Source organism: Mastacembelus armatus, chromosome 1, assembly GCF_900324485.2.
Source record: "Mastacembelus armatus chromosome 1, fMasArm1.2, whole genome shotgun sequence".
Taxonomy (NCBI): Eukaryota; Metazoa; Chordata; class Actinopteri; order Synbranchiformes; family Mastacembelidae; genus Mastacembelus; species Mastacembelus armatus.
In genome coordinates this window covers 10460073-10477171 of record NC_046633.1, presented here as the reverse complement: position 1 = coordinate 10477171, position 17099 = coordinate 10460073, and the positions used below count along the sequence as shown (strand labels likewise).

The window sequence follows — 17099 nt, the reverse complement described above, 5'->3', positions numbered from 1 at the left end:
TTCCACAAGCTTAAAACGCTTTCCAAGTTTTCATCTCCACTCCTCTTTAGAGGCATGCTCTTACAGTGAGTCATCCTCAGGCTTAAGCTTGATGCGATTTCCAAAATATCACCTGCAGAATTACAGGAGGTTCTCTAAGCTTTACCTTTATTCACATGCTCCAGATTTTAGACTGTCTTAAATTAATGAAATGTAGAAATTGAACATATGATAGATAGATAGATAGATAGATAGATAGATAGATAGATAGATAGATAGATAGATAGATAGATAGATAGATAGATAGATAGATAGATAGATAGATAGATAGAGGAAAACTGCATTGTGTGCTGCTCCTTTTCTAATTATGTCTAAATTTAAACCATAATGTATACTTAAGAAAAAAGCTTCAAGTTAAGCAGAAGTGGATGACAAACCAAGAAAATTGCTACTATGGTTACCAGTAGCCAACTGAGCTTTATTTACATCTATAATAAAATGAAATAATAATGTTTGATATTAAAGGCAAGAAAGAAAATGTTTAATTTTGTTGAAAGGGAGGTTGTTAGTATTTCAAAAATACAAAAATAAAAGAATGGTGTGAGTTACTACAGGCAACTAAGAAGGCTATACAATGAGTTTGCTGGTTGATCCAAAATCTATCCATTATATTTATATTGTATGCAATAAAAATATTGAGAACACTTCCAACATAATAAACAGATGTATAATAGTGTACAATAGAACGTTTTACTGGCAGTATGGAAGGTTTTGTACATTTTAATGAAACCTCAGTGGAAACCCTATTTTCTCGTCATGAATGACATTTTCGGTTTTCCCCTTGTCTTTGTGCAGAAAAACATGATGATGACGAACATAGAGATAAAAGGTAGCTGAGCAAAACAAAGAAAGGGAGAGAGAGAGAGAGAAACAAAGAAAAGGAGGCGAGAAGTTGTGGCACTAGTTCATTTCTCAATTGAAACCAGATGAGGAACAGAGGGCAAGGTAGGAGCGTGTGTGTGTGTGTGTATGCGTGAGGAGACGGGGTGGGGGTGAAGGGATGAAACATCTGGGGAAAAACGCCATTAACCAATTAGCATTCCCAAACAGTCATGTCTGCACCTATCAGAGGCCTTTACCACTCAGCATCATTAAAGGAAACAGCTGATTGGCTGATTAATTGGGAACAGTTAAGCTGCATTTTTGTGTCGCCAAACTTTAAAGAAAACTTGTAGAGCTGACAAGCTGCGTTGGGGCTTGTTATGTGTATGTTACTGAAGTTATTTTTATAAAAACACACACACACAACTGCACAGGGACAGCCATGTCCATGCACACACAGATGCAAAGACAATAAAAATTTGCCATTTGCATTCACATCACTGGTTTGGATTTTCTGCTGCACATTATCTGTTCCCACTCGAAGCGGGACATTACTTCATATGCTATAAGTGGACTCTGAATGTTTGTGAATGTGTGTGTGTGTGTGTGTGTGTGTGCGTGTGTGCAAAGTACTACTGTGTGATCCTGTCCTTCTTTTGCCTCAAAACAGATTCAGACCACATGTTTTTCAAACAATGAATTCAAGACTAGAAATGGGAAAGCACCTTACAGTCCCTCCCTTCCCGATGTCCAACCTCTCTCTCCCTCCTTCCCTCTCCCTCCACCACCTTTCCCTAAACGGCACTTCATAAGTGTCACCACATCTATAGGCCTCGCCCAGTATCTTCTTCTGTCTCTTTTCTCATCTGTCAGATCTCATCTCTCGCTCCAGACCTTTTATCAAAGCTCGGCGTGAGGAAGGTTTCAGCACAGTGTGAAGTGGATGATGGGAAATTGAATTCCTACTGAGAGCATAAGACGTGACCTATCGAACTATCGCCTCAGTGAAGTGCAAGAAGAGGGGGGAAGGAAATGCACAGTTGGTAACTAATGTAAATTAAAGGAAATGTAATATTTTTCTCCTTTGTGGTTACAGGAGTCGCAGCAGGAGAAACATCTCCTGAGATGAATGAGCCTTAAAAGCAAAGAAATGGAGAGAAAAAGGTAAGAAAGTCAGGTCGGGAGGACACAAAGAAGATAGGCGATAAGAAAGAATGATAGATGGCAAAGCCGAGCAGTGTGAGAGGACGAAAGGGAAGGGTGGCCTCGCACCTTTCTCACTGCTGTTGCTGAGACACAAAGAGCAAGTGGCATCACCATGACAACACAAATACAAACACTGGGATCCAGTGGGAGTGTGATTAATATTACTCACATTATTGGGACAAAACTGTGTTTACACGCTCACATTATGGGGACTTGGAAGCTGTCATTGGAAGGACTGAAAACGTGTGTGTACACGTCTTTCTATAGGATTAGGGTTAGAAGTAGGGTTAGGGTTAGTCATTTAGTTGTGATGGTTAGGGTTAGGGTTGACAGTTTGTCATCATCATGTCAATGAGTGTCCTCACAAGTGAGACATGACTTGTGTGTGTGTGTGTGTGTAATAAAAAAAAAACTGGCTAATTTAATAGATATCTATTCTAAGTTCAGACTCTCATTATCCTCTCTTCAGAAACGTGCCTAACACAAACAGACTGGTGTGCCTCACACACACACACACACACACTGATATACACACTGACCATACAGTGACATGGTAAAGAAATCACAAGGGTGGAATTGAAGGCTCTAATGAGCCTGTGTGTAAGCGTGTGTTTGTCTATGGAGGGGAATGCCTTGGCTGAAACCCTGGTTGCGTGTGATGGAGAACTCAACAAATCTCCAAACAAACATTCTGGAAACAATTTGGAGAGAAAAACACTGAGACGCAGAGAGATATAGGACAGAAAGAGAGAAATAAAGAGAGACAGAGACAGACAGGGAGAGAAAAATGGAAGAGAAACCCCACAAAACAGTTTGTTTGCAGGTTATTCAGAAAACAATTACACTTAGCACGTATCAAGAGCAAATTACTTCCATGTCTTTTAGAGTGGAACGACAGAAGGAAAACATAACCACACAATGCACAATACACTACATAGTCCACAAGTAATTAACAAAGACAGAGTGTGATGTCTATGACACAATATTCCCAAATCACAGGAAATGATTACTCCCAGATCAGGGAGAGTGAGTGGAGCCATCAGTATGAGGCTCTGGTGATTTGTCAGCTCCAAAATGCTGCAGATGCACAGACCTCCACCTGCTGCTGCTGATTCCACACATAAAGAAAGACACACAGACAGAGAGAGAGAGAGCGTGCAAAAGTCTCCTAAAGTAATAATCTGTAACATCCATCCATCAGCTATACCGCTTGGTCTGTAGAGAGTCGTTGGGATGCTGGAGTCAATCCCAGCTAGTCTTGGGCAAAAGGTGAGGTACACTCTGGGCAGGTCACTGATCTATCTCAGAGATGACACATCTGCAACAACTTCACTTAAAACAAACATTACATCTGACATCTGAAATCTTGCATGAATTATTTTACAGCACCTGCAGCCTGGTTGTTCTTTCTCTGGCAAAAAAAAAACATGATATATTCCCCAAATACCTAGAACAGATTGAAAAAGAAGGAAACATACATTTTTCTTTTTTATTTGATGACAATGGAAGCCATCCATAGGGATATATATACCATGCAATTTTATAATTTTATAAAAATATTTCTAAACCTAATTCTGATTTTCTATTGTGCTCTTATAGATGAACACACATACAAACAGTGATATTGAAAAAAAAAAAAAAAAGCCCATGACTTGAATTTATTCCCAAATCACATCAAGGATGTTAATTATATTTTAATAAGTAAATTGCAGGTGGGTGTGATCAGCGTGAGAAAAATGTGAAAAACATGAGAAAAAACGCTGCATGCTATGACCTGACAGCCCCCTGACAGATGAGAAAAAGTAAACAGCAAAACCATCACAAACTTTATCACACAGTCGGAAAAAACGTCACAGCATGGGTAATGCAATGCCTGTCACCTACTGTATCCTGTTGCCAAAGAATCTTTTTCTGATTACTGCTTTGTGTAGTATTCATGCAATTGTGATGTATAGTATTAATCAGGTATCAGGTATCTGTGTCTGCAGGCTATGTGTGTTGCACATGTTTCCATCCCCTCAGCACCTGAACAGGCAAGTGACCTCACGTCCATCAGCGGAGCTGCTCGGCCCGTCTAAACACCCAGTGATAGATGCAGCAGCTAATCAGGACAGTGATCACACAGCGATGTTGTTACAGCCCACATCAGCACAGATGTCGAGTCATATCCAGACAGATGGTTTACGGCTAAAACTGTTTCTGATGAATCATTTTCAGCTGGTGCTCTGTATGTCACTATGGATGTACTTCAAGTTTCTTTCCAGCAGATGTAAGTGAATCCTTTTTATTCTGTTAAAGATCAGTGGTGGAAATGAATTTTTCTTTATGATGGAGCTTATGAAGACAGAACTGTGTCATCGTGAAAGCAAAGATGCTTTTTAATAAATATGATAATGAACTGAGGTGCGGCACCATGATGGCTGAGTGGTTAGCACTGTTGCCTCACAGCAAGAAGGTCGTGGCCTTTCTGTGTGGAATTTGCATGTTCTGGCAGTGCTTGTGTGGGTTTACTCTAGATACTCTGGTTTCCTCCCACAGTCCAAAAACATGTATGTCAGGTTGATTGGTGACTCTAAATTGCCCATAGGAGTGAGTGTGAGTGTGTGAGGTTGTTTGTCTCTATGTGGCCCTGTGATGGACTGGTGACCTGTCCAGGGTGTACCCCTGCCTTTCACCCAAAGAGAGCTGGGATAGGCTCCAGCAGATCCCTGTGACCCTGGTTAAGGAATAAGCGGGTATAGATGATGGAAGGATGGATGGAACTGAGGTGCTTTCACACTATCAATCCTGACAAGCACCGAGTCATCTCCGCCTCACAGCACCCTGCAGCACCTTATTTTGCCTGCATGCAACCCTGTGTCATAGAGTTTACATTCATATACAACTCATTTACAACAGGCAATTTGTTTAAAAAACATACATTGAACAAAACATATTAGGGTATATTTATAACTAACTACACGTCTGGTTGTCCCTACCCCTGAATATGGCTTCTTGGCTAAGTTTAGGAAAAGATCATGCTTTGGGTTCAAATTATTACATCTTTAGCATTACAGGGGCTTTGTCATTATAGTTCTAATAATCAAGTTATTGGTTAAACACCAGAAATGAATAATGAAAAGTCTGTTATTTTGAAAAGTGTTTTGTCCCCCGACCTTCTCCTGACACACATTTTGTCGCTCTGTATGTTACCTCACTGTCATATTAAGTACGGCTGCTAGGAGCCATCTAACAATAAAACATAACTATGGGTTGCAATAGCCTGCTTGTTCAGATGACTTATAGAGTTGTTTATAACAGCATGAAAGGTTTGAAATATTCTAATCAGGAATACAATTAGTTTTTCCCTTATTTGTTTGAAAACGTTGAAACAAAAATGTTGAAATACAATTTTATAGCTAACCAAAGCTCCAAATTAACAGTATTGCTTTGATGTGACGCTTACATATTTATGAAAATTTAATTAAATCATGTTTGGGGTTGTCACTTGTGGTGGCCTATCTTGAGATCCAATGAATGCTTGGTGTTAAGTATGTTCTCCACAGTACTGGAATGATCAGGAGGCTTCTAATCTGCTGCCATTTAATCATTAAGTTACTTAGCAACAACCATCACAAGACTGCAAGTCTGAAAAATCCACAGCTGAAAACTACAAACACTAAGCTTTAAATATAATCAAGTCTTACCTCCTAATTAAAAAAAGTCTCTCACCTCACTGTTATCACTATCCAAAAGAAAAGCGAGAAACAGTGACATTCATTCCTGCACTCATAGAGACAATAAGCTGTTGTTTATGTGTTTATGGCTTCTGTTTGTGGGACTCTCTCCCAAACTCACTGTGCTGAGGTCTCAGGAAGTCTGTTCACTCTAATAAAGTTTAACAGGCCCGTTTCAGTCCCTCTGGACTCTGAGCACACGGGACGACAGCAGCGTAATGCTGACTTTCATTATCTGAAACTCCTATGACCTAATTATATCCAATCTAATCAGCACTCGGGCCTCCACTGGGTGGCTTTCATTACAGAAATGTGGTAAGATGATTGACAGTGATGATTTAAACATCTAAATGTATAAAGTCTGACTCAGTAGAATTACTTAATTACGCACTGGATTTCTTAATTTGTACCACATACAGTAGATACTGTCACAGATGGAAAGAATTTCACTTTAAAGGCTAAATGAATATCCATCACAGGAGTCCAACCGTTTGAACAGTGGGAAAAGTGGGTTGAATTAAAACACGTAGGCTCACACATGCACATCACTGTGACAACACAGTCATAACCAAACCCCAACCTGAGATCATGGCAGAGGCCGTAGACCTCGTAGACTGCTCAGTGTCTTTCTATTACAGTATTTTCTCAAACAAATACTCCCGTGGGTTTATGTCTGTAGGTGGTCTTCATTCTCTCAGCCTCTGTATATAGGGCTTTGTGGGGGATCTGCTTATGTTAAAATGTATGCTAATAAATGTACTATATATTACATAAAAATCAATATATTATATTGCAGCAAAACATAAAAACCTTAACTCAGCTCTGTCATTTTCTAGGGTAACTAAATACTTAGACCTGCCAGGTGACCATGCGATATTTTCAATTCCAACTAAAAAACTGTGTAAAGGTCTGAGGTCTGACAAACAACTTCAATTATATTTTCTTTTTCATAAATATTCAAAGCAAATCAGGAATATTCTAAATTGTGAATTGTGTACACCCACCTTTGCTGCCAAACTTTTCCTTGATAGTAGTGTGAAACGAGAGGAATGTGTACCACGTCGCCCACGTGCTAACACACGTACATGTGTGTTTTTGACCTTGAGCTCATACAAACAAAATGGAGACACGTAAAAACATTGCTCGGGTAGTGCTACTAGTGGAGAAAATCTCTGCAGGATACAGGGGACCACAGATTTGTCTTGGGAGTCAGAAGTGCTGTGTACGTTGTCAGTCGGGGGCTGTGAGTGCGTGATGCAATGCAGGTTAATAAAACATGCAAACAGACATATCATGAAGACAATATGAGAAATACTGTCATATATGTATAAATGCATTTGAACTCAAAGCTGGCAGATATGAGCATAGATCTTGGACATTATCCATCCTCTATGGACTGATCACAAGCAGTGGGAGTGAGACTCATGTGGACGCATACAGGCCCTCCTAACATTTGATTAAGCAGAGGATTAAACCATATATCCACACTTGGCCTCAAACGCAAGTACATGTTTGCCTTCAAATCAAAATCATAATCTCTAATCAGGACCTCACAAAAATGTCCGGAGCAGAAGTGAGTTTTTGCTCAAATTTAATAAGAAGGAAATTCCCGAAAAGGGAATAAAACCCAGAACATAGAACAGCTGTACAGATGTAAAACATCTTTGACTTTTCTGCATTTTGTTCTGACACACATCTGCTCAGAGAACAAAAGACATTCAAACCTGCACACACGCACACACAGGCAGAACAAGCAGAGCAGGAGTGACAGTGAGAGTGGGTGAGCGAGGGTTAGAGAAACAAGGAGAAATGAAAAGTGTCTTTGAAAGTAAACAAAGGCAGAGTGATCAGGACCATATTGGTTCAGATCAAACAGTAGTGTTGAAGTAGGAGGAGAGAGGCCTCTGATGGAGACATCAAACAGAACTAATGTAAAGCACATATCAGTCTGACATTGCGCGCACACACACACGCGCATACACACAATAATGCACTACAGACACACACATACAGATCATGAAAGTGTGCACATAAGTAAAATAAGCATTGGATCACACACTTGTGCACACACAGCTCCTGTCAGATGCATTTTAAGACAAATTTAATACATGCATCTGCGCATAAGAACACACTCCCTCATACAAGTACTCCCTCACACACACACACACACACACACACACACACACACACACACACACAGAGGAATCAAGAGCCAAATATTCAGCAAAAACAGTTGCTATTAGGGATTTTTCTTTCCAGTAAATTAGAGTGATTGAGCAAGAACCAAAATTTATCAGCATGGGATGAAGCCAAAATACAAAGTAAAACCAAATGAAAATTGAGAAGCTATTTGATGGTTTGTACTCATCAGGGATGAATTACACATGGATTAGGTGATGCAGCAGCTGGAAAGGGATGTAACATCCCCGAGCATTAATGGAGTCATAATCTTTGAATGCGTTTTCTCTGCATTCGAGACACAGCCATGTCTGTGATGGATGATGGAGAGACGATGAAGATTGCACAGTGGCGACTAGACTGTATCGATCATAGCGTTTATCTATGTGTGTGATATTAAGGCTACAGTACCTAGAGCTCTGTGGTGTAGGGTGTCCAGGGTGAATGAGTAGCACAATAATCAATCCCATCCAAAAATGAAAGAGAGGAGGAGACCGAGAGGTTACCAACAGGTCAGTGAGAGGACAGGCCAGTTGCGGAAACAAAAGTAATATTTAACTAGAAAGATGTAGTCAACAAGCACACATCAGACACATGAAGAAAATACACATTTCTGAGAAGCTTCCAGCAGCTTTTTCCATTATCTCTGATGTGCTGCACCTAAGGAAAACAAAAAATCGCAACCCTTTTCCGCAGTCATAATTATGCCAAACGAAAATGTACAGATATCATACTGCCTGTATTGAATTTATTAACAGTGCTGAAAAACAAAAAACATATTCATCCCAAGTGAAATAAGTTCTATATAAGTTAAACTATCAATACTTATCTTAATGGTGCTACGGTATAATTTGATAACAATGTAAGATTGGGAATATGTTTAAAATAAACCAGCATGTGGTAAATGTTACCACGTAAGGGAATCATGGACTATTGAAGAAGTGGATACAACAGTCCTAAAAAGCCACCATGAGCTTCCTTACACTTCCACAATTTTGGGCCCTTCTCCAGACTGACTTCTTCTTGACTTTCCACACACATAAGTTGGATAAGATGATTTAAACACCTCTTCAATACTGTACTGGACCAATCGTGGGTGTTTCGTGCTCAGAAAAATGTATTTACTGTTTTATAGCCACTCTGTTTCCAGTGATTTTCTATGGGAAAATTGTGTCACGTGACGATACCGAAGTTGCAATATCCCAAACGGCCATTACGCCAAAATCACTTCACTGTCTGGCACAAATTCTTGAGGCTTGATCACTCCCAGAAAGCAATCATTGTGTTGCACTTGGCTATACCCAGACAAAGTGACACAAGTAGAAAAAAAGAGAGCTTAAGAGAGCAGGTGGCAAGTGAGTTTGCGTGTCCAATTGTCAGTTGTTTGTACAGTCAAATAAATTGTTGGTTAGTCTGCCAAATTCTGACATCTAAAAGGTTTCAGATGCTGTTCCACGATTACATGCACTTTTGTCTGAAGCATACTAACACCTTTAGGGTCACTGTTGGGGAAAAAGCAAATCTAACATTTTACATATGAAGACATAATATTAACCACATGTTATAATGTTACAGCTGCATTATCATGATATCAATACTTTTTTCCTCTTATATTATGAGTTTCAAATTACTATTACGCTATAAACATAATTTAGAAAACTCAAATGCAACAGAGTTTGTTTTCTAATGGCTCTAGTGCCCTGTCACAGAATATTCTATTTCTAATATTTGTGAAAGAGATTCTCCTATATCTATTTCTGTTCAAAACACATACAACAAAAAATGCAATATTTTATACACATTACCTGACCACAACAAATGCAGGGCCACTCACACACCAGCAGCCTTACCTGCTCTTAAAATGGTATAAAGAAAGCAAGCCATATGACTGTAATTAGACTGAAAATCAAACAGAACAAAAAAAAAAAAAAACAATTTCAATTATAACAGCAAATTTGACATTTTGCTCTGAAATGGGGGGTTACAAACAGATTTATCATGCTTCCCTCACAGTGTTTATTCAAATGAGATTTTCCCAAGTAAAAGAGTGATATTTGCTGAATTATCAGAGAGGGATTCTAGCCACAGTGTGTGCTAGCCTGCCAAGAAAGGTCAGAGCCAGAGCGAACGATAACCACTCTGCTTATTTTTCTCAGGACGCTATTCCTTCTCTGGTCTCTCATGCTGCCCCTCCTTCTTTTCTATAGCTCTATTCATTAAAGCTAAGAGCCTATTGAACATTGGCCTAATTAATTTGCTAAACAACTAAAGGGTGTGGTGAACGCAAGCATTCATGCATGATTAATATCCCAATCAGGAAATTTATTTGTGTTCACAACTGAGAGTGGGAGATCTGTGTTAGTGTGTTCTGCATGATATATGAGTGTCCATGTGCATTTAAGACTTTATGAGTTTATTGTGATGCTACCGTCGCCACCGGCCCTGCTTTGCACAAAGGTCACTGATACAGAGACCAAGCAGGAGGAACAATGGTCAGGGTTAGAAATTGTTATGTTTATGCAACACTGTAAATCTCATGTAAGGCTTGTTCCTTGAGCAAGACTTGAGTGCTAATCCACTAAAGTTTATGGAGATTAACCTCATCCTTTTAATGTTGCTCTGTGATTTTACCCTTGACTGTCCTCCTGCTGCAGCACGGAGGTTTAGTTTAAATGATCAGGTTTGGTATGCCTTGTACGAGAATAAAGGCATGGCCGGAATTAAACCAAACATTTGAAGAATGAGACATTGGGGAGAGATATGGGCCAACCAAACACACAGAATAGAGTCCTAATGAACTCCAAACTCTAAAAAACAAATTTAACATCAAATGAAATATTAACAATCAAACTTGCACAATAAATAAATAAGTAGAAGTAGATGCAGAGTCTTTCATTCTGTTAACTTTAATTAGGCACATGCACAGAAAAAATACGTGGACATGCACACACCACCTTAGTTATTTTACAAGGATTACGTTGGCGATTACATGGGGCGCTTTTACTGCCTGTTCCCACATTCCAGCCTCTGTGTCTCATTTTTTTTTTTTTTTTACCTTTTGTCTCATTCTTTCTTTTACAATCCCTGTTTCTCTCTACTTTCTCTCTCTCTCTAGAAGAAATTATCCTAGAGGAGAATATGGGACCACTGCTCTGCTATATTAACATTTCAATCACGCCTTAGTTCAGTGAAAGAAAATAAACTCAAGTGGGTTTGTGCCTTTTGCTCCCCTAAACTGTATGCAACTGCATCGCTCTCTCTTGCTTTCTCTAACTTTTCAAAACCTATAAGAGCCGGTTCAATAAATGAATGATAATCCCTGTAGAAGCAGGGAGCAGTCTGCTGGAGTGCCTTTGTAGTTTGGAGGGCAGATTAGCATGGTGGCTGTAGACAGAATAGAGTCCTTTGTCTCACTAAGGGCCTGGGATTAGATATGGGGACTGGCCTATGAACTTGTGGGAATTTGATGTGTGTTTACATGAGAGTGTACGTATAGTGAGGGGCTACGGGGCAAGATTTGGTGTGCATATATCAACTTACAAGAACACAAACACAGGCGCTCATGACAGACTATTACATTTTCAGTTAAAATAATTTCATTATTGTTTTATAGTGCGGGTCAGTGTAAAGCATCTACAGCCTGTGATGAAGATTGGTATGATGGACTCTTGTTTATGTGGATTTTCAAAAGTGTTTTGACAGGAACACATGTCAGACGTCTCAACCGAAACTTTTCCACATATTAATGTTGCCACGTTTAGTTTTTACATGTATTGTCGTAATGTATGTGTGAAAGTCCTCCAAAATACAATGTGCACGCACAAAAAAACGTATTGCCTTCCAGACTGACATATATTTGTGTTTTTTGAAGTAACATATCCATAATACTTATATAACAATTAAAATGACAAGAATAATTTAAAAATCAGATGCCACAGTGGTTAAAGATTGACACATAAAGAGGTAGAGAGTGACATTGGGTTGGGTTAAATGAATAAATAAATATAAGAAGTTGTGCTTTAAATATGAAGCTGAAGGTGTGGCTATTAGCTAAGATTATCATACAGACTCTGAAGTTAATACTATCCACCCATTCATCCATCCATCCATTTTCTATACCCGCTTATTCCTTAACCAGGGTCACAGGGATCTGCTGGAGCTTATCTCAGCTCTCTTTGGGTGAGAGGCAGGGGTACACCCTGGACAGGTCCATCACAGGGCAAGTTAATGTATATGTTTTATTGTAATGAGGTTTGTGTAATCCATAGGTAAACACTGGCACATTTTGGCACGTAACTCTCCAGAGAACTACAATTTGTTGACTTTACATATTGGTTTGTGTCCTAATTAAACATATAAAATATGTTGATTTAACAAATAGTGAAATTTAGAGGTACTAGGCTTTATTTAAACAGAGCCAGGCTAGCTGTTTCCAGCTGCCTCCAGTCAATATACTAACTTAAACTGACTAGCTCTTTGCTCTAGTTTCCTATTTTATGTATATTGTAGTGGTATTGGTCTTTTGATGTAACTTTTTGCAAGACAGCAAATCATTTCCCTACCTCTTTCCCTAGTTTGAAGATATTTCATCTTCATGCTGAAGTACACCTATTAATTAAAAAGATCATTTAGTTGTAAAAGCTATAACACTGGGATTTAAGGTACTCAATAACCATCCATCCATCCATCTTCTTCCACTTATCTGGGTCACGGGGGCAGTAGCCTAAGCAGCGATACCCAGACTTCCTTTTCCCTGGACACTTCCTCCAGCTTTTCTGGGGGGACATCGAGATGTTCCCAGTCCAGCTGAGAGACATAGTCCCTCCAGCGTGTTCTGGGTCTTCCCCAGGGTCTCCTCCCGGTGGGACATGCCCGGAACACCTCCCCAGGGCGGCGCCCAGGTGGCATCCGGAACAGATACCCAAGCCACCTCAGCTGGCTCCTCTCAATGTGAAGGAGCAGCGGCTCTACTCCGAGCTCTCCCCGGGTAGGAGAGAAGCAGACCCTGCGAAGGAAGCTCATTTCAGCCGCTTGTATCCGAGACCTTGTCCTTTCGGTCATGACCCAAAGCTCATGACCATAGGTGAGAGCGGGAGTGGGATTGAATGGTAAATCGAGAGCTTCGCCACCGACCGCATTACTGCTGTCGATGCCCTGATCCGTCTGTCAATCTCTCATTTCATCTGTCCCTCACTCGTGAACAAGATCCCAAGATACGTAAACTCCTCAACCTGAGGGCAGGATCTCTCCCCTGGCCTGGAGATGGCAAGCCACCTTTTTCTGGTTGAGAACCATGGCCTCGGACTGATTCTCATCCCAGCCGCTTCACACTCGGTTGCAAACCACCCCAACGTGACAAAGGGAAGCCCTGCCGGGGTCCAGCATGCACCGGGAACAGGTCTGACTTACTGCCGGCAATGCGAACCAAGCTCCTGCTCCTTTTGTACAGAGATTGGATAGCCCTTAGAGAAGGGCCCCGGATCCCATACTCCTGGAGCACCTCTCACAGGATGTGGCGAGGGACCCAGTCGAATGCCTTCTCCAAGTCCTCAAAGCACATGTGAACTGGTTGGGCAAACTCCCATGAACCCTCGAGCACTCTCGAGAGGCTATAGAGCTGGTCCAGTGTTCCACGACCAGGGCGAAAACCGCATTGTTCCTCCTGGATCCGAGGTTCGACCACCGGCTGGATCCTCCTCTCCAGTGCCCTGGCATAGACCTTCCCAGGGAGGCTGAGGAGTGTGATCCCTCTGTAGTTAGAACACACCCTCTGGTCCCCCTTCTTAAAAAGAGGGACCACCACCCCGGTCTGCCAATCCAGGGGTACTGTCCCCGATCGCCACGCAATGTTGCACAGGCATGTTAACCATGACAGCCTCCGAATCCCCAGCCCCTGCTTCCTTTATGGAAGGCGTGTTGGCGGGGTTAAGGAGATCCTCGAAGTACTCCTTCCACCGTCCGACAATATCCCCAGTCAAGGTCAGCAGCTCCCCACCTCCACTGTAAACAGTGTTAGCAGAGCACTGCTTCCCTCTCCTGAGGCACTGGATGGTTTGCCAGAATCTCTTTGGGGCCGACCAGTAGTCCTCCATGGCCTCACTGAACTCATCCCATACTCGAGTTTTTGCCTCCGTCACCACCTGGGCTGCAGTACGCTTGGCCCAATAACCATGAAAGTGTTTCCTTTTGATTGCAGTATTTTTTCACTTAGTGCAGCACTAGTGAATGCAAAAACTGCGTGTCATTTTCTTACCATTCTTCCTTTCCTGCTCCTCCTATTTAGCATCTGAAAACACACATACCTGACTGAAGCAGTGAGCAGAATAAGGCAGAAAAGTGTTGAAAGCCAGTGAGCAAGAAGAGAAAGACATACAAAGAGAAAAATATCCATGAAAGTTCCCATAAATCAAAGCAATAACACATTCAAATAAATACAGACGGTACGAGTAGAGGCAGCATATGATCAGTCCCATTCATCACCCACACACACATATTATTCCATTCCACCCTCTGCATCAACAAACATGGACCCAGATTTAGAACCACAGAAAAATGCCAGCAGTGAAACTATGTTATGAGAACGACCACTAAGGCCAAGTAACTCACTGCTTGTCTCACATGTTGTGTGTTTGTGGATGTGTGTGTCAGTGCAGGGGAATGTGCACTCATACACATTCTCAGACAAGAACAGGGGACAGACACTGCAAACGCAAAGTCACTGTTCAGCCTCAGAACTGAGAGCATTAAGAGGGCCTGCTCTGTGTACATTTCCTCACCACTCACATTTAGTGACCACTGAGTAATTTGAAGACGCTCTTGGGAGTAACCCATTAAAAATGAAATGAGCAAGTAAGGTTCAAGCGCAACTTTATTTTAACTGCCTATTTGTCTGGTAAGTTGAGATGCAATTTGAGGTGCAGTTAGACTGTGGAAAAAGTCATTATCTTTACATTTAGTTTGGTTTTTGCCGTTGTTGGGAAAACAGCCCACTCGCTGCCTCCAATCTGCTGTTATTCATATTACTGTTGAATTTATGAATCTGAAATGCAATTTTCCTGTGGTTTTAAGGCTATTGGCACCTTCTACCACTTGGACGGTCACATAGGGTGGAAAAAATATGCATGGGACCATGTGAGATAGAGGGTGTGTATGTGTGTGCACATGTAGGCCTATTGAGGTACACAGGGGTGTCGTTATACAAAGCTATCATCTGCTGCCACTGTAGGACACACACACACACACACACACACACACACACACACACACTTACACACACACACAAGAACAGCTGCCTTTACAATACAGTCAGGAAATGACTGGCCATTATTCTTAAAAGCAAAAAGTATTATTTTCAGGGAGCCAAAGCAGCAAACTGTGATATGGTTAGCTTTTAGGAGAAAACAGCTTAATCATTACTTTAGATTAACAACATGGGCAAAGTCTTGAAAGCTTCTCAGCATGAAAATTGTTTATTTTAGCAGCATTGCCTGCATGGGAATAAATTTGTAAAATTACTCATTTGGATTATTTCTGCCCAAACCACAAATTCAAAAATGGCATTCTTGTGGCACTGGATAGTCTAGTTTTTTTAAAATTTGCTATGACTTAATGTTGTTGCTAAATGATGTTACCCTGTTACATAAGATGTGACATCAAACTGATGTACAACACTCATAAGTAATTGAAAATAAAGGCAACTTTCTGAATTGATTTGTAATATAGTTCAAACCTGAACAAATGCAGCATGATCCAAGAGCACCAAAAGCTTATTTTCAGAGCAGGTGCACATTAAAATATAAATAATGTGCATTCTACATTGATACATTCACTATGTCCTGGAAGTATTTGCATCCTTTACATCCTTTGCAAAAGTTCATCAACTGGTGATTTTAATGAGGAAATCGATGACACTCTTGGGTATATATGGAAAATCTAAAAATATATAGAAAATCACCAGAAAACTAATATGTACATTTCCCAAAATGTCAAACAATTTCTAAAAATAGCAACAGCAAACTAGTGTTTATCACTGTTCCCAGTGGCCAGTGTGAAAAGCTAGCCATCGTAGAAGCTTAGAAATAGTTTTGTTAAAATATGGCGACCACGTTCAAAGTTTTAGGCATACGGCGGGTTGTTCACATGAGAGGTGGCAGAAATAATTTTATTAAAGAGAGAAATTCCTACCCGGACTCCGCACAGCTGACCAATCACAGCGTCAAGTGGGTGTCGATGTCAGGTCATTGGTTTCAGAAAAGTAGAGAGGTCTGCAAAGTATTAAAAGTATTCATTACTGTATGTAAAATAAATAACCCCTTTAAAAATGTTATATTAACTATTATTACATATTTATTTTATTCAAAACAATTGAACAGTATAACAGTGACAAAAGCAGTATTTATTAATTCTGCTGTATTAGACTATTGTATTACATTCTAATAAACCAAATTTAATCTGACAGTACATATTTACATACACTGACATTATGGATTAGTCCCAGTTTACACCGAAAGCTTATTATTAAATATTGAGAAATGCTTTATGATTATCTTGTGACATTAAGAATAAATCACATATTAAGGTGAATTTCTCCTTTGTGAGGTGTTTTCCTCGAAGTAAATGATTGCTAAAGCAGGCCATTATAATCTCTTAACGTCATTATTATTTACATGGTCAGGAGCTTTTTGGATCAGGGCGTACATGGAAAAGTCATACAGTTGAAAACAACAGAACACACAGACTTTGACATGACCCATACATTTCTACCGTCTTCGGGTACGAAAGACCAACATCTGTTGCCTCAGAGGTTTCTTTGTCTCAGAAACTATGTCTTTATTGTTTTAAGTTCTACTTTTACACATCTGCAGCAGTTTATTAAAGATTGAAGACTTGTCCTTAAAAGGGCAAAAAAGGATGTGACACTTTGTTTTTGGGCAAGGTTGTCGGAACAGTGTCACTTAGGAACGTTGGAGCTTCAAAGCAAAGTACCTCACACGGGGGTCCCGTTCGTAGATCACCCAAAATATCATGAGGCACATCTTTAAGAACTGAGCTCTGAAGACATAATTTTGCCAGGTGCAAGAAGATGAATATTTAATAGAAAAATGAAAACTAGACCGCAATAATTTTAAACATTATTAT

The 17099-nt window shown here is 40.3% G+C and overlaps 1 protein-coding gene across 1 annotated transcript in view; it reads right to left on the bottom strand.

Moving 5' to 3' along the window:
- Positions 1 to 17099, bottom strand: part of slit2 (slit homolog 2 (Drosophila)) — a 134943-nt gene that overhangs the window by 91240 nt on the left and 26604 nt on the right. The window contains exon 2 of the mRNA XM_033325227.1: positions 16146 to 16225. The gene's annotated coding sequence lies outside the window, so the exon portion shown is untranslated. The remainder of the gene's footprint in view (positions 1 to 16145; positions 16226 to 17099) is intronic.